The following is an 18884-nucleotide window of genomic DNA, read 5'->3' as shown; positions in this document are numbered from 1 at the left end:
AGAACCAAAGTGGAGATGATGAGATCCTCTCCCAGAGGGTGTCAATGAGGGCGGCACTGAGTGAGCTAGGATTTGTAAGCCTCTTGGAACCTGGCACCGAGCCACTGGGATATGAGTGACAGCATCCATTCTTGATGACTTTCCCTTGGTCCAGGGTGCGCCTGGAGTCCAGGCAGGCAGACCCTTCAACCACCATGGGTGGCCCTCTCCCCGGCCCACTCACTGCCAACATTGTTCTTGTAGGTGTTGTGATCCCATTCACCCAGTGGTAGCGGAGGGCCAGCTTGCTCATCCAGTCCACAGCCGCTGTGCACACCGAAATCATGGCACAGGCTGGCTCCTGGGGCGGAACTGTGGAAGCCATAGGGGAGAAGTTGTAGGTGCTGGGGAGGAGGAAGATGGCTGCGGGATGGAGAAGAGACTTTCTTACTGTGGGGAGGAGGGCTCTTTTCACCAGGAGACCATGGGTGGGCTTAGGGCTGTGTTTCACTATGTCTCTGAATGCGTGATGGTGCTGAATCTGCATTCTGGGGGTAGCAGGATCAGGGCTTTCATTCACTTCCTGATCAACGGTGGCTTCCTGTGCTCGTGCCCAGTCAGGCTCCATCCTCTTGCTTCTGGTATCAAAGAACATGTCTAGATTTTTGAGGGGCAGTCATCCTGTTCCCTGCATGCAGTGAGTGGCCAAGCCAAGGGAAGCCTCTCTGCTTCCCACTTTGGACTTTGAAGCTGGAAGGCAATTCCAAAAAGTGGTTGCCTTTGGTTCATCCCAAGAGAAGATTCTGGAAGAAAATACCGTGGGCTTTTGGTACTTTTGCTACTTGGCAAGTAGCCCCTGCTTGCCCCAACGAGAGAAAGTCTGTTCACAGTACTGAAGCAAAAGAATAAATACTACTACTACTACTACTACTAATCAGGCCGAGTCGATTGCATATGTACAGAGTACTTTGCATATATCACCCTCCATCAGCGTGAAGCATGCCCTGGGAACACGTCAGAGTGTCATGGGAAGTTAATGACATGAGCGGCAGCTGGGAACCTGAAGGGGGAATAGTGGGGAATTTGTCATTGATCGCAGCTGGAGCATGAGAATGAAAACCCCAGCTTTCCTGGAACACCATTTTCTCTCCCTCCACCAGAAGCCTGGTATCCGTTCCATTCCGTCGCTCAGTCGTGTCCGACTCTATGCAACCCCGTGGACTGTAGCCTACCAGGCTTCTCTGTCCATGGGATTCTCCAGGCAAGAATACTGGAGTGGGTTACCGTTTCCTTCGCCAGGGGATCTTCCCGACCCAGGGATTGAACCCGGGTCTACCGCAATGGAGGCAGACGCTTTAACCTCTGAGCCACTGGGGAAGCCCCGGGGAAGCCCCTGGTATAGCTCTGCAAAATCACTCGACATCACAAGGAAATATGTAGACCCAAAACTTCAAAAGTGAAGGTCTTTTCAGAGAGGAAAAGCCTGGGTGGGGAGCAGCTCAGCATGGTACCAGGGCCTCTCAATGGGTGGGTTTGGCTGACATTTCTTCTTTTTCTATTATTTTGTTGTTTCTGGATTTTCTGCGATGAGTTTAAGGGTAGAGATATGATGCACTAGGAATGAAACAACACTTGGAACTGTACCTTCGGTATCCCCAGTTTAACACCAGGGCTGCGACAGAGAAGAGAGAATTTGGAAATGGGAAGCACTGGGTCATTCTCTCCTGTGCTCAGCTTGAATATCAAACTGGGGACAACAAAATCCCTGCAGGATCCACAGAGATGCCTTGAGTGATGCCTCAAATCCGAAAGCAAATGTCACCACTGGGGCAGGCAGCCCAGAAGGAAACTGACTGGGGTGACTTAATCTGAAAGGGCTCAGCTGCAAATTCTGGCATTCCCTCCAGAGGAGGTTGGATGGACAATCACAGAGACACCAACCAGCTGACAGAAGCTCTTCATCAGATTTCTTCAAGCTCTTGCCAATGTGCCCATAAACACACACAACCCCACACACCCACACCCACACACACAGACACACACCTTCACCTGGGTCATTTGTCAGAGACATTTGTGAGTGTGTACAAGATTGGAAGCAAGTAAGTCGTAATATCAGCAAGTGGTGAGTTGGAGGTGGTGGGAATGGGGTGATCACAGTCTCTGCTCTGTTCTTTACCAAATGACTCAGATTTAAGAAGATGAGGAATTCCCTGTTAGTCCAGTGGTGGCTAGGAGTCCGTGCTTCCGCTGCTGAGGGTGTGGGTTCAGTCTCTTGGCTGGGAAATTAAGATCCCCTAAGGTGTGCAGCATGACCAAGAAAATGAATAAACACAATAAACATACAGATTGTGTGCAATTAACTTGTTCGCCCACTAGCTTGATATCATGGTATTTAACATCCTAACTTCTGAGATCTTGAGAAGGTTACTAAAAAAATGTTTTCTGGGTGCAGAATAAGATGTGGCTCTTCTAATAACCTGCTTGCATGACTCTGTTCCCAGAGCTGACCACCTGTGTCTCCCAGAGGCACTTAGGTTAACCTGCCCATTGCTGTTCTGTGTGCACAGACTCTCCTCCCCACCACCCCTGCACCACAAGGGAGCCTCCCAGGGGATCTGATGCAGTGGATGCTGGCCAGGAAGACCTGCATATGCTGGGACCATCTCGCCCTGAGTACTGGAAAGTGAAATTATGGAATCCTTCTTCTTTCCCATGAGAGATGCCAGCGGGTTTATTACTCAGAGATGTTGCTGTCGCTTTTTCCTCAGCCCCTCCCTTGTGGTGGTGATCGGGGCTAAAGAGAAATAAAATACCCCCAACTAGTGAAAGGGAGCAGACAGCATCTAATCAAAAGGACAGAGAGCCATTTAGTAAGGATTACTCACTGTGCTGGTCACTGTTTGAGCATATTCTTAACCTGACCAGAATGGGGCAATGCAGCTTTATCTCATCAGGGCTCCTCTTTTCCAGAACCCATGTTTTTATTTTTTTTCCACCTGAGAATTTTGCTTTATTGGGTGTTTGGATAAATACAAGGTATTTCTTATTTGAGCGACCACCACTATGACTAATGTCAAACGGAAATGATTACATAGCTTGCTGTATGCAAGGCCTCTTACTCTGGGTTTTTTTTTTTTCTTCATATTTAACTCATTATTTTATCAAGTAACCGAAATTTTAGAGGAGTGTTTTTTTTTTTTTTTTCAATCAACACAGTAAGGGAAGATATTTTGGATATTTCAAGATGCTTTATAAAAAAATAATAGAACACTTTGTCCTGAAATTTAAGTTTTATATCTTGAAGTAGTATTTCAAACCACTGTTATGACTAGCCTATTTCTAGCCTCATTAGGCTAGAATTCTTTTGCATATGTTGCAAAAATTCATATTTCTAATGAAACTCAGTGGATTTTGACAGATTACAATACAATGACCATGTCCCTGGGAAGACAAATTATAAGAGGGAATGTTCATAAGTTTTGCAATGCAAATGTTTTTACTAAGGAGAATCGTATGCCCCAAGAACCGAAGCTGTTTGCCACATGCTCCTTCCTCTCTCCTGTCAAGGTTCTCATCTTGCTAGATGACGTTTTCACTTTAATTTCTATCAACCACTTTTCCGCTTACCTTTAAGTATCTGTGGAAGAGCAGCCTCAGACCACTTCCTATCCAGCGGTCTGAGCACTGAAGTCTCCGGGAGGGAGGCGCTGCGCAGGCACAGAGGGCATCTGTGTGCCTTTAGACCAGGCTGTGACCTTGGTTGAGTGGCAGTGAACTTGGGTGCTGGAGCATCGATTCACCGTAACATTCCTCCTTTTCGAAAGTGACTTGTTCTTCATTTTCAAACTCGTCTGGATCTCTGGAGAAGGAGAGATCAGGCACGACCTCCCCACGCACCTGTAGGACTTCCTGATCTACCACATCGGACCCGCTGGGCAAGTTCCCTTGGTATTGCAGGGACGGCACAAAGGGGAGACTGTGCTACACAGAGCAGGGGTGGGCGGGTTTATCCCAGAGCCTCTGGGAGATGAAGGAATCAGCTCTGGGATCAGTAGCCACCTGTAGCCCCTCCCTGGGGAGTGCAGAAAGGCTCGACTATTTATTCTTGAAAAACACTGACTTGAAACTCAGAGGACTGAGTTTCTGGGGCGATGGCTGGATATTCTGCCAAGAGGTGGAGGGCATGCCAGGGCAGGGTGTCCATGAGTCCTGCTCCCACCCAAGAATTAACAACTTTTCTTCTAACAAATTTTCTTGGGTGCAGTATAGAGACTTTCACACCTCTAGCATGAAAATCACTTTATGTAGGAAATAGAAAATTCCATATTTCTTGTAGGAAAATTGATGCCAAGTCTTTCAATTGTTAAATATACGGCATTCTGTACTTCGTGAAGGAAAGTCAGCACACAGATTTTCAAATGAGAAATATGAAAAATTCCATATTTCATGTTACCCTGTTTATTCCCAATTCAGTGTGCAATACAAGAATTTCATATTTCATGGGAAAAAGCTCTGTGGCTAGAGTTTCAAATGCCAAAGCGGAGAAATCCGTATTTCATGTAGGAAAATCATGGCTCAGAGTTTCCTAAATGAAATATAAAAAGTTCAGTATCTCATGGAGTAAGTCTCTGCCAAGATTTTCTTATGTGAAATACAGAGAAATCCGTCCTCAACAGAGGAAAATCAGTGCCCCGAATTGCATATATGAAATCATCAAAATTCCACATTTTGTGTATTAAAATCAGTGGCCTGATGTTCATAAGTGAAATAGACAAAACTCCAGATTTCATGTGGAAAACTCAGCACCCAGTTTTTCGTATGTGAAATACGCAGAATTCCAAATTTCACGTAGGAAAATAGTATGTGCGTATATTTTCATATAAAATGTAGAGAATTCCATTTTCATTTTGGAACGTTTGTGGTGAGATTTTCACAGGTGAAATGTAGAGAATTGCATATGTCATTCATGAAAACTTCACGCATGGATTCATATGTGAAATACCGAGTTCCGTGCTGCACGTAGAACACTTTTGCCCACATGTCAAAATGTGACACAAACATGGAATTCTCTCTGTAGAGAGATTTAGAGATGAAGCATCTCTTAATACAGAGATGCTAAGGACAGTGTCCTGCTAAGAGCCATGACTCACCAGTGCCAGAGGAATTGAAGTCTGAACATTCATTGTACAGAGGTCCTTTCAAACTAGTTCTGTTCTCATCCAGCCTCCAGGTGAGAGAACACACGCCAGCTAACCCCATCAGCCCAGGCCTGTGGGACTGGGAGGGGGTGAGAGGATCAACCTAAGACACCCTTTTATGGAGTGATGTTTCAAACTGGCAAACTATGCACGTAGCAGCTGCTGATGCTACAGTGCCATCCGTCTCGCAAGCCTTACAGAAGAGGGCAAGCTGGGTTCACGTGGCTGGTCATGTCAGGGAAAGAATGCTCCTGCACTTGAGGACAGAAAACCCTCTGTAGCCGGGTGTCCTAGGGGCTGTGCGTAGCCCCTCTTCTGTGCCTGGGAATCTGGCCCACTCTCGTTCTCTGCCCCTTCACATCCTCCCTGACTGCCCCCGGGTGCTTTTTTCCTGTCTCTCCTTTCTGCTCAGGGATCCACGTTTACACTTACATCTTGCTCTGTCGGAGAGATCCCTGGGCTTTCTTCCATCACGTCAGTGCTTCTGATGCCCCAAGGTCTTTGTACCTTACACAAGCTCTTTCACGTTTCCAGTGTCCATTCTTCCATCCCCCAGCCAGGCCAGTTCAGAGAGCTCACACACCCATTTTTGCCAGCGCACATGCGTGTGCACGCACACATACACACACACTCCTAAGTCTGAAAAGAAACTTGCACACATGCGCGACTCTTGGCTTACTTGTGCAGTATAATGGACTTTGGTAAGCACCCCTCTTTTTTAGTTCCTGTTATCTGCTTCACTCGCTAGTTGATCAAGTCAGTGTCCTCGTCTACTTCCACGATATATCCTGGAAGGTGAATGGGATTTGCTTATGAGGGGGACTGACATGCAAAGAGGCTGGCAGGGTTGGAAGTCCTCACTGTGGACAGTTGAGTGACGTGTGCCTGCGTTCCCTAATCCTATCGCCTTGGACCGGCTCACAGTGCCAATCAGGTTGGCGTGATTCCATTCCCTGTGCTTTACTTCCAGAAACAACACAGAAATAGCAACGGGTTTTGAACTGGAAATTGATCATGCACCCCTTTTCCCTGGGTCACTGAGGACAACAATTCTTTAACAACTTTCTCTTTACAGAAAGGCAAGCCCCAATTCTTATCACCTGGGTGATAATTCACTTTAAGTCATGAAGAAATTCTGCATGGGTAATGTCAGTTTCATCATAACTGTAATGGTCAACGCAAGAATACATGGATGGGGGTAAAAGTCAACGTATTTCAATCCTGCACTAGTGTTTTTTAGAACACTTAACCAGTCAAACCTAAATCTTTCCTGACAGAAGCATTCCTGCAACATTTTTGCCCTCTGTGATCCTAACTAATACTCTCACTTCAGCGAGTGATATTCTTGCCCATTGGGCATAACTCTAAGTGTGTAGGCATTCTTGTTTCCAAATGTGGGTCACTGTTAACTATTCCTGCGATAACGCATTTCTTGTTGAGCACAGATATCACAGAACTCTTTAAAAAAGTCACAATTCAAGATGCTGGAAGCATTTGATCCAGGAGTGAAAGAAAGGGTCAAATTCACATGCAATCTAACAAGATACACAAATTAAAAAAATAAAAAAAAAGAGGGCATACGAGCAACACAATGCAGGAGTGTTGAACAGGGCAGTGTAAGAACTCAGAGAGCTATGGCAGCAGAGCTGTGCGTAACAGCACAAGCATGGGTGCATCATGAAAGAAGAAGGAGGCAAAGGCAGACCCGCAGGAAGGAACATCAACTCACATTCATGGGCAGACACAATGGAGACGCCCGCTGTTCATTCTAAACAGAGGAAAACATGAACACATCCAGGGAACAGGAAGCAAATGCAGCTCAGGGTGACTGAGAGAGAATGCTCATGAATTCATCAGAAACCCGCCAAGTCTCACACACATTGATATTCAGTGGAAGAAAACCTTACACAACACATCCTAGTGTGCAGTCAAATCTAATAGCACCTAGACCCTAGGGCCTAAGTGAAAGCCCTGAAGAGACTGGGACACAAGTCATGGCAAGTTTCCAGAGACTGACCAGCAAGTCAACCATCCACAGTTCACTTTTACTCACCGACCTGTGACTATCTCTGCACTCTTCACTCCAGCACAAGTTAGAGCTAAAGCCACCCCTGGTACTGAAGCACTGGCAGGAAATATTAGGCACTGGGGGACCCTGTCCTAAACTTTTCTTGTCTGTAAGTTCTTTGCAATGCCTTCTTGCTTCATAGTGAGTGGAATGTTAAGGCTTTTTCCTTGTTCTGTACTCTTAAAATGTCTGATGCTGTGCAACAGAGAAGATACCTGGGGCACCACCTTCCAACAAAATTGCATTCCAGCTTTTCACTCTCTGGCCCTTGTTCACCAGACCCTGTGCGTGGACATCCACATTTCCCTTGTAAAACTGCCAGACCCACAGTTAATGGGCCCCTCATCTTCTTTCTCCATCCTCCCCAAGCTCCACCCCACAGGAAGAACTGTGTCTCCTGACACAACCCCCACATACGACTTAACCACCTCTACAACTCTCCATGGACTGGTACTTCCCACACGGTAAACTGAGAATTCTACATGCAGCTGAAGTTTTTGTCCTGAGGCCCTCCCCAAACAATACACAGAAGCATACAGTTGACGCTTTTTATTTGTCCTTCGGCATTATTTCAGGTTTACTTGTGTCTCCCTCTCGATCCGTTTCACCACCAGACCACTCTTCACTACTTTCCCGTCCAAGAGAACTCTGATGGCCATTGATCTTCACATGAAGCAGCTTCTTAGGTTTTCTATTTTAGGGAAAGGGGGACACTGCCTCATAAACGTCTCAAAGTCGAGCAGGGGTGGTTCCTTTCAAAAAAGACAGAGACACAGATATGAAAACCTACCCTCTCTGAGAACACTAAACACAACTTTTTCAAGTCAGTTCCCAGGAGACAGAGTCTGTGAATTTTTACATGTCCTCTAAGCACATACTAAAAGACATGTACCCCAGTCTTCCCCGTAGAACTATTACAATACCTAGGACATGGAAGCAACCTATATGTCCCATCGGCAGATGAAGGGATAGGGAAGTTGGGGTACCGATACACAATGGTGTTGTGACTCAGCTCTAAAAAGGAATGCATCAAAGTCAGTTCTAGTGAGATGCAATGCACGTGGAGCCTATTACAGGGAGTGAAGTGGGTCAGAAAGAGAAAAACAAACACTGTATGTTAACACAAATATCTGGAGTTGAGCACCATGTAGGTGATACTGAACATGCAACACGCAGGGCAGCAAATAAGACACAGACATATAAAGAACAGACATGGGACTCAGTGGGAGAAGGGGAGGGTGGGTTAATGTGAGAAAACAGCCCTGAGACATGTACATTACCTTTTGAACAATAGATGACCAGTGTGAGTTTGATGCGTGAAGCAAGGCAACTAAAGTCATGTTGTGGGACAACCCAGAAAGACAGGGAGGGGAGGGCGGTGAGTGGTGGGTTCACCATTCGGGGGACACGTGTATACTTCTGGGTAATTCATGTTGGCCAATGTACGGCCAAACCGGTCACCGCATTATAAAGTAATTATGCTCCAGTTAAAATAAATAAAAAACTATTCTCCATAATCCTTCACAGTGGTCAGTTTCTCATAGTGAGGGTGGCAGGTGAAAAAGATGCAACGGAAAAAAAAAAAGCGTGATGACCAAAATGGAATCAAGTGATGGGTCAGTGGGGGAACAGCCTTGTACAAAGGAGACTCACAGACCTGGTGGAAAGGGGACTTCATGAGGAATAGTAGGTGGACCCCAATTTAAGAGAAGCCTGAGGCTGGACTTGTTGGCCAAGGAATGACAGTTCAGAGATGTGTGCAGCTGACTCAGATATAAATTGGAGTGACTTTGGCCTGACCAGGCCACTTCATCTACCTCAGGCTTCTCTAGTTAGAACCTGTCTTTCACTACAGTTCTCCACACTTGCTGTCTCTTGCTGATTTCCCCGTGCACGGTGTCACGCTGGATTCCACAGAGTCTCACTTTCTCCGCAAGTGAAATAAACGACCCAAGTTCCTGGACAACCCTTATGCCAGTGCTCAGCCACTGGGCGCCTCACCTCTCGTCCTCCCGCTACCTCTCGCGGTGGAGCCTTCCTCCTCACATAGTACTGCAAAGGATTGGGCCACAGATCCTTTATGATGATCTGCCAGGGAAATGAGCAAGGTCGGCACAGGGCTGGCCAGACACTGAGCCTTCCCGTGCACCGCCAAGAACTCCAACATAAATCACCAATTTCGGCCCAGTGGCCACGTGGGACCCCACCTCAGCAATCCGGCCAGATCCTGTGAAGTTGTGGTCAAAGAACCAATTGAAGAAGTTAACGGCTGCTGTCGTGGTGCCTGAGGCTGTATGCCTTACGTTCAAACCCCTGGGACCACTGAATCGGAGTGGAATGAGACGCTCGGTATCCTGCAGGAAAAGGAGTATGGGAGAAAGACCTAGCTCACTTTCCCACTCAACCTACACTCTTCTGCCCCCACTCCCCAAATCCAGGGAGCTGCCTCTTACCAGGGACGTTAATGAGATACTCCTTAACAATCACTTCATTCTGGAAATACCTATTCCTCCGAAAGGACAATGTGATCTTGCAGTGATGAGTGGGATGCCTGAATTCCTCCACCTGCCAGGACAAAGTGTTGGGGGTAGGGGGAGTGGGTATGAAACCTCTTTACAGAAGAGCTGTCCTTTCCCGTATTCAGGGATAAACCATGCCCTCTCCCCTCCCCAGTCATCTCCCCTCCACAGTTAGCGGGGTCCCCTGCCTGACCTCCAAGTTGGTCATGTAGTGAAGCATCTCTTCATCCTGGTTGCTCATCATAACTGACATCTGGGGGTGGTTCATAAACTGCTTTAGGCCAAGGAGCCTCTAGATGCTAAAGGTAAATGTGCTGGAAGAACAAAGCTAGCCTAAAGAGTAGAATGGCATTGTCTGACTTCAACGTGCTACTACTGAACTCGCCACATTTCCGTGGATGCAGACTGTATGAACGCGGAACAAGGCCCAAGGCTGTGCCTATGAGTGCACTACCAAAAGGAGCTTCTGTTCCTAACAGGAAGGCCCTAAGCTCCATCTCAGCCTCCTTCAAGGTAGCTTACTTCTGGAAAACAAGCATTCCTAGCTACAACCAATATGAGCACTTACACATCCCAAACCCACCCCCAAATTCACTCAACTTTTTGGAGAAGACCTGGATTCCAGACACGATTTTTCTCTGAGGAGTCCCTAATGCTAATGACGATTCTGACTGGGACCTCTGCAAGTAAAGCCCAAATATCAATTTGTGCTAGTCAGGACAGCAAGAACATCACATCTAATATCAGGAACAGATATGCAGGACGGTAACGAATACCCATCATGCAAAAAAAAAAAAACAACTTTCTACCAGAACTGCCAGATCTGTAAAATTGCTCCTGCAATATCCCAGGTTTAAAGAAAACAAAAAAAGAAAAAAAAAAATTCACAACCACCACACCAAGGGATACAACTTCGACCCAGAAGCCACAGATTCCCTGGATGATGGCGCTTCTGTGTTCTAGATGCAGCTTTCGCCTCTGACAGTTCTTATGTTTCAGGCGAGCGTGCGCCCTTTGCGCTCTCTTATTCACCGGCTCCAGCTCCACCTGCAGTGCCGCCAGCGCCTCCAGTGCAGGCTGGTCGCTCGGGCCTCCAGGCCGTGGATGTTTCTGGCCCTGCTCCTCCGAGGACACCTGCTCCTGCTCCTCCATGACGTCTAACACCAGCAGCTGCAACTCCTGCCCGATTCCCGCCAGATCTCCCTCCTCCAGGACCGCACCTTCCTCCACTGCCTCCACCCAGAAGAGGGCGGCCTCCTCGCCTGGCGCACCACCTGGGGCCTGCAAGGCCTCTGCCGCCCGCACTGGGCTGACAGGCCCCAGGGCCCCTCCCTCCTGAAGACCCGGACTCACAACCAAGATCCAGGATCCGGGGGTGCTGCCGCCTTCCTCTGGCCCCGTCTCACTCGCCATGGTGTTCTGGCCGGAGCCCAGAGCTGTGAAGAAGGTGGCCACCAGAGCACAGCAGACGCCGGCACAGCACGCCCACCGGGCAGCCGCACTCAGAGGTACCACCAACAGGATACTCGTGCGCAGCCAATGAGCAGGGAAAGGGAGACACGCATGCGCAGAACCGTGAGCCACCACGCACGCGTAGTATGGCAGCGGGAAGGGGCTGAACTCTACACCCTGACCGCCAGACCTCACGACAGAACCAATCAAATGGAGTCTAAAGGCGTTGGTTCCTGGGCCACGCCCCTTGGAATTCTGGCCACTCTGGCCCCAGGTGACCCGTGGGCCAAAGTCGGGCCAGCGCTCTGTGCACCGGTCCACGCAAGCCTTTTGCCTGCTCAACAGTGCAGATGTGCCTGACCAGAGACTGGGAGAGCCAGGCCAGTTGGAGGCGAAGGAAGGGACCCTGAACCTGACGCCGCGACCATCCTCAAGCTTGAAATTGCCTCTGGAGCAGCGGGCGACTCCATATGCTCAGAGATCCACAGAGGTGAGACAGGGTTCCTGGGTACCTCAGGGACAGAGGTGCTCGCCTCGGATCCATACTGCAAGCCATGGCAGGGCGTGGGGTGTGGGCGAGGTGGGGGGCGGGGATGCGGTGGGCTTACACAGACCTCACCGTGGTGCACCTGCTGCAGAGTCCATCCCTAAACTTGGGTCTTAGGCTTGAGCAGTGTTAGGAATGCAGCCGTCATCTGAGGAAGAAGCAGAGCAGTTTCCTCGGCTCGCTGTTTGGGCCCCACAACGCAGCCCCAGGCCAAACCACCGTGGAGCCCCTGGCCTATGGTCTGTCAGCTCTTGCCCTTTCCGCCAGCCCCTGGCTTAGAGCAGGCACCCGGGTGGCTAAGGATGGGCGCCTGCGGATGCACTTCCCAGAGGAACAGAGCTGCTCACGCTCTGTCGCCTAGGATGTCTGCTCTTTCACAGTGAGCACCTACCTTAGGACGCACACACACACAATCAGGTGACCCAAGCACACACATGTACACACACATGTGCAATGCACAGGGACACTAATGCAAACAGGTGTTTCAGAGACTGAAGAACCAGTGGTTCGTGTGAAATGCATAGATTTCCTTATTTCTCCCAGGAAAATGTTCATTCTGATCTTCAGATGTGAAATGTAGAGAAGTCCATCTTTCCTGAAACAGAATGAAAGCCTACTTTTTGATACAGGCATTACAGAGAACTCCATACTTCATGGTCGACAGTCATTGTTTTATCTATGAGAAATACAAAGAATTAAGTATTTCACCAAGAAACAGTGGTGCCCAGAATTTCATTCATGAAATAGGGATAATTCCAATTCCATATTGGCTCCCCAGATCTTAATTACATACTTCATGTCAGTAAAAGTTCCTTGAGATTTTCATATAGGAAATGTATACAATTTCACAATTCAAGCAGGGAAGTATATGCTCAACTTTTCATATCTGAAATATATAGAATTCCCCACTCATATAGAAAATGTGTGCACAGATATCTATGTGTGAAACAGACAAGGTTCCATGTATGATGAAGAAAACGATACAAGTAGATTTTCAAACATGAAATACAGATTTCCTATTTCACGTGAAACATCTGCACCCATGTTCTCACATGTGAAATAGAGATAAGTACATATTTCATGCAGAAAAATCATCTTTCGTGTTTTCATCTGCATGCAGCAGGGGATGCAAAGCAAGTACTCTGGAACAACCCAGAAGAATAGCATAGGAGGGCATGTGGGAGCGGCTCCAGGGTGGGTGGGACACCTGTATATTTATGGCTTATTAATGTTGATGCGTGGCAGAAACCGTCACAATATTGTACAGTAATTAACCCCCAGTTAACTTAATTAAAAAAATACTACTATGTTTTGAGAAAAGTAAAAGAACAAGGGGATCCGACTCTGCTCTCTGGTGACCTAAATGGGAAGGAAAGCCAAAAATGATGGGATGTATGTACACCTAAAATTGATTCACTTTGACATACATATAGCAGAAGCTAGAGCAACACTGTAATGCGACAATAGTCCAAAAATAGTTGCTGGAAATATATTACATGCTGGAACTATAACTCCAGCAGTGAATAAATAAATGGTAGCCCCCTTTGCAATATATGTCTTCGGGGTCATTATGCTAAGTTAATTACTTCAGTTAGAAGAAGACGAAAGCTTTTATATCACATGGCATTGTTAAGTTGAAATCCCTATGTTATAGAAACAGAGTAGAATGTGGTCATCGGGCTAGTGGAAATGGCCCATGATGGTCCAAGTTACCAACTTTTGGTCACAGGTTGAATAAGCTTATCAAGGAAGATACTGTAATAGAGGTAGGATGGAAAACGGAGCTGCAGGCCTCAGCCCAAGACCATTAGTGAAGTTAGAAAACCAAACACCACCAACAGAATGCCTCTCAGCATAATGTAGTGAAAGATACATTACAGCCTTCCCACAGGGCCCTCCAGGCCCTTGGGCCTTGGGCTGGGTAATGAACTGTGGAGCTTGGGGACAGGCTGTGTCTTATAGAGTCCCAGGGCCCTTGCTGGAGCCACTCACTGACCTGGCCCAGGTTTCAAAGCAATGGCCAACGTGTCCCATCCCCACCTCGATGTCCGAATGGTTGTGGCAATCTCCGTGGGTCACAGTCTACAGGACCCTGCTCCCCATTTGGGTAGACTGAGGAGGCTGAGGGCCAGCTGCATGCTGGGTACCTGGCTCGCTCATTGAAGGTTGCTGGGCAGGGTATGGGGCCTTGGTAAGAGGAGGGCACAGAGAACTGAGAACTGCCTCTTCCAACTGGGACTGGGCACTGCTGGAAGTGCCAAGACTGGGTGCTAGATGAATGCTCCCAGACAGGATAACTGGCCTACACAGGGACCCGCTCCTTGCAATCAGGACCTTGGAAGGTGAAAGTCAAGCTTGGGACCTTTCCTTTCAGGGACTAGGGAATAGTCTTTCTTTCCCTCGATGATTACAAGAACACAGTTAGCTGACCACCACCTTAGCTCAAAAACACGAGATCTGACAGCAAGAAGTTTGCAAGAGCTAATCACACCCCTCCCTCATGTTTCCTATATGTGGCCTTTGCTGAAAGCTTTGAGGGAGTTTGCGATTTTTTTTTTCCATCGGCTTAGGCGTTTATTCTTTTTTAATACAAGCATTTAAAATTATAAGCACTTCTAGACATGCATCTCATGAATTCTGATATGCTGTGTTTTTATTATCACTCAGGTAAAATATAGTCTAATCTTTTAATTTTGTACCTCCTTTTAAAAAATTTTGTTTAAATTGGAGGCTAATTACTTTAGAGTATTGTGATTTTTGCCATACATTCACATGAATCAGTCGTGGGTGTACATGCGCTCCCCATCCTGACCCTCCCTCCTACCTCTGTCCCCATTCCATCCGACAGGGTCATCCCAGTGCCCCAGCCCTGAGCACTCTGTCTCATGCATGGAATCTGGACTGGTGATCTGTTTCATATATCATAAGATACATGTTTCAATGCTATTCTCTCAAAGTATGGAACCCTTGCCTTCTCCCACAGAGTCCAAAAGTCTGTTCTTTACATCGGTGTCTCTTTTGCTGTCTCGCATACAGGGTCATTGTTACTGTCTTTCTAAATTCCATATATATGCATTAGTTTTTCTTTCTGACTTACTTTGCTCAGTATAATAGCCTCCAGTTTCATCCACCTCATTAGAACTGATACAAATGCATTCTTTTTAATAGCTGAGTAATATTCCATTGTGTATATGTACCACAAATTTCTTCTCCATTCATCTGCCGATGGACATCTAGGTTGCTTCCATGTCCTAGCTATTGTAAACAGTGCTGCGATGAACGTTGGGATACACGTGTCTTTTTACTACGGGTTTTCTCGGTGTGTATGCCCAGCAGAGGGATTGCTGGGTCGTATGGCAGTCCTATTTCCAGGTTTGTAAGGAATCTTTACGTTGATCTCCATAGTGGCTGTACTAGTTTGCATTCACACTGACTGTGTGAGAGGGTTCCTTTTTCTCCACACCCTCTCCAGCATTTATTGTTTGTAGACTTTTGGATAGCGGCTGTTCTGACCGGCGAGGTGAGGTGGTACCTCGTTTTGGTTTTGATTTGCATTTCTCTGATAATAAGTGATGTTGAGCATCTTTTCATGTGTCTGTTAGCCATTTGTATGTCTTCTTTGGAGAAATGTCTGTTTAGTTCTTTGGCCCATATTTTGATTGGTTTACTTGTTTTTCTGGAATTGAGCCGCAGGAGTTGCTTATATATTTTGGAGATTAAGTCTTTGTCAGTTGCTTCATTTGCTATTATGTTCTCCCATTCTGAATGCTGTCTTTTCACCTTGCTGATAGTTTCCTTCATTGTTCAAAAGCTTTTAAGTTTAATTAGGTCCCATTTTGTTTTATTTTTGCTTTTATTCCCATTATTTTGGGAGGTGGGCCATAGAAGATCCTGCTGTGATTTACATCAGAGAATGTTTTGCCTATGTTTTCCTCTAGAAGTGTTATTGTGTGTGGTCTTACGTTTGGAACTTCAATCCATTTTGAGTATTCTTTTGTGTGTGTATGGTGTTAGAAAGTGTTCTAGTGTCATTCTTTTATGAGTGGCTGACCAGTTTTCCCAGCACCACTTGTTGAAGAGATTGTCTTTTCTCCATTGTACATTCTTGCCTCCTTTGTCAAAGAAAGGTTGTCCAGAGGTTCGTGGATTTATCTCTGGGCTTTCTGTTTTGTTCCACTGATCTATGTTTCTGTCTTTGTGCCAGGACCATACTGTCTTGATGACTGCTGCTTTGTAGTATAGCCTGACGTGAGGCAGGATGATTTCTCCAGTTCCGTGCTTCTTTCTCAAGATTGCTTTGGCTAGTCAAGGTTTTTTCTTGTATTTGCATACTAATGGTGAAATCATTTGTTCTTTTTCTCTGAAAAATACCGTTGGTAGCTTAATAGGGATTGCATTGACTATAGATTACTTTGGGTAGTATACTCATTTTCACTATATTGATCCTTCCAGTCCATGAACACAGTATATTTCTCCATCTCTTTTTGTCATTCATCGGTGTTTGATAGTTTTCTATATGTAGGTCTTTTGTTTCTGTAGGTAGATTGCGATTTTTAAAGGCATAAACCACCCATCTCCTTGCATGGCTCTGCATTAAGCATATCTCTGCTTTAATCTCCAATGTTTCAGTATTGCTTGGCCTAAGGATGTTGGGTAAATGTCTATTTGGTTACAGTAGCACCTTATCTTGCAAGTCTATGGAGGGTAACAGACTCTGAGAGAATGCTTCATTTCAAAGTCACATACACTCAGAAAAGTATGAACAGTTTTTCTTTCTGTGTAAAGCAAATTAGCAACACTGATAGCTCCCCCAATTACCAGGTGAATTTAGGACAAAGTGTAACAAAGTTTGTCATCAGGTTTTACTTGAGGACTACTTAGTATTTTTATAATTTTGTAATGAACTGATTTGCTGGAATACATATATAGAGTATATCTTTTGTCTTGTCAATCTTTTTTAGTAGTTTGCTTATCATGTGCCGTCACATGGCTTACTACTTACTAAAAATTAGAAATGCTTTCCTTCCCTTATGTCTTTGAGGAGAGGATTTCTACATAGGTTATAAATTCTGAATATTGTCTTCATCTCTGTTACCCCTGGACAATCCGTTTTTCTTAAACATTTGTTTTCTGTGTCGTGGAGACCTACTTCGGAGGGTGAATTCTGGCAGACAGATACAGCTGGACCAAGTGGAAAGAAGAAAATCGATATTATGGAATAAACCGTATTCTCTCAACATGTGGATGTTGACACTCTAACTCTCTGTACTTTATATGTAGTCAAACTGCATAAGTTATAATTTCTTTCTGACCCTTTTTGGAAATTGGGCCTCTATATAGGTGGTACTCTTGCCTAGAAAATCCCATGGTTGGAGGAGCCTGGTAGGCTGCATTCCGTGGGGTCGCTAAGGGTCAGACACAACTGAGCGGCGTCACTTTCACTTTTCACTTTCACACTTTGTAGAAGGAAATGGCAACCCACGCCAGTGTTCTTACCTGGAGAATCCCAGGGACGGGGGAGCCTGGTAGGCTTACATCTGTGGGGTCACACAGAGTCGGACACGACTGAAGTGACTTAGCAGCAGCAGCAGCAGCATAGGTAGTTGGGTTAATACGACTGGCACTTTACAGGAGCAGGAGATCAGTCACAAACAACACAGACATTACTATGTGAAGATAAAGGCAAACAATGGCCAGGTACAATCCAAAAGAGTCATCAGAAGAAGCCAGATCTGCTGACCCTTTGATTATTGACTTGATTCCCAGGAGTTTGAGGAAAAATTTATTGAAGCTACCTGGCATGGGGCACTTTGTAATGGCAACCCTTGCAAACCGGTACACGCCCTTTCTCTTGAAAAGAAGCTGTCAGTTCCAAAAGAGGCGTCCTTTTCTTACATATACTTTCAGGGAATGGAAAATGGCAAAGAGCTGTCTTTCCCATTAACTGATAATCCTCACAGATTGCTAATGCTCCCTAATAGCTTTCACTATCTCTATAGAGATTCAGCTGGGCTAGAACGTAATCCTATTTCACGGGTCAAGTTAACCTCGGAAATATTAGAATGAGCATAATACACAGGAAGTGGTAGAAGAAAAGAAGCACAGGAGGAAGGCAGTCTGACCTCGTGAAAAAGATACAGTCCTCTCCTTTTATCCTTCCCGTACATCGATTTCTAAATACTAGGAGGCAAATGGTAGTGACCAAGGCATTGCTGCCTATCGCTTTAGTGAAATCCCAAAGTTGTGATGTCATAGTCCCCATGCCTCCCTAAACCTCTTCTCACCAAGACGCTAGGCTTCAGTAGCCATGAGGCAGCCTGGAGGATCACAAGGCCTCTCAAACCGTTGGGGCCACCTGGGCCTACCCCCCACACAGTTGTCCAGGTGGGCATGTTGGTGTCACCTTCTGCATGTCAGAGTTTGTTTTCTGTGACCGCCACTCTTGTCTCCAGTCCTCTGGATTCCTGAGACCCCAAAGAGGCCACCATTCTAGCTTCCTAACTACATATCTGAAAGAAAAAAGCAAAACAAAACAGGAATACAATACAGTCCAGACTGAAGGGCCCCAACCCATGGAGAGGTACATGGTCCTCAACCCAAGCAAGGGCTGCTATGAGCAGCAAAACCACAGCTCCAGGCAGGCTCATCATTTACAACTTTAGCCATGCCAGGGACACATCCCCAGTATTGATAGGGAGTATAGACTTCAAGTCCTCTACCAGCTCAAGAAACTGTGCTAGCAAGACCTCTCCACTGTCCATCTTAGCCATGCCTATTAAGACTCTACTGCGGCATGTCAGACCCAAGGCATGCTCAACTGAGAATGTTTGGAGGTAACAGCGCAGGTACAGTAGGCCTTGGAGAAGATGGACACCCAAAGTGAAGCCATATAGAAGCCTTTAGTGCCAGTTTGGGAGAGAAAACACTCATCTCCCAGATGATCAGGTCAATAGGATTCAAATCACTAATAACACTTCAGTCAGTCAGTCAGTCAGTCAGTCAGTCAGTTCAGTCGCTCAGTCGTGTCCGACTCTCCGCGACCCCATGAATCACAGCACGCCAGGCCTCCCTGTCCATCACCAACTCCCGGAGTTCACTCAAACTCATGTCCACAGAATCGG

The 18884-nt window shown here is 46.4% G+C and overlaps 1 pseudogene; it reads right to left on the bottom strand.

Annotated features, from left to right (window-relative positions):
* Positions 1–956: 956 nt before the first annotated feature.
* Positions 957–11177, bottom strand: LOC148773147 (testis-specific Y-encoded protein 3-like; annotated as a pseudogene).
* Positions 11178–18884: the final 7707 nt, after the last annotated feature.

This window comes from Moschus berezovskii, chromosome Y (assembly GCF_049115385.1).
Source record: "Moschus berezovskii isolate FMDL1 chromosome Y, NW_MosBer_1.0, whole genome shotgun sequence".
NCBI classification, from domain to species: Eukaryota; Metazoa; Chordata; class Mammalia; order Artiodactyla; family Moschidae; genus Moschus; species Moschus berezovskii.
This window is presented reverse-complemented; position numbering and strand designations above follow the sequence as displayed.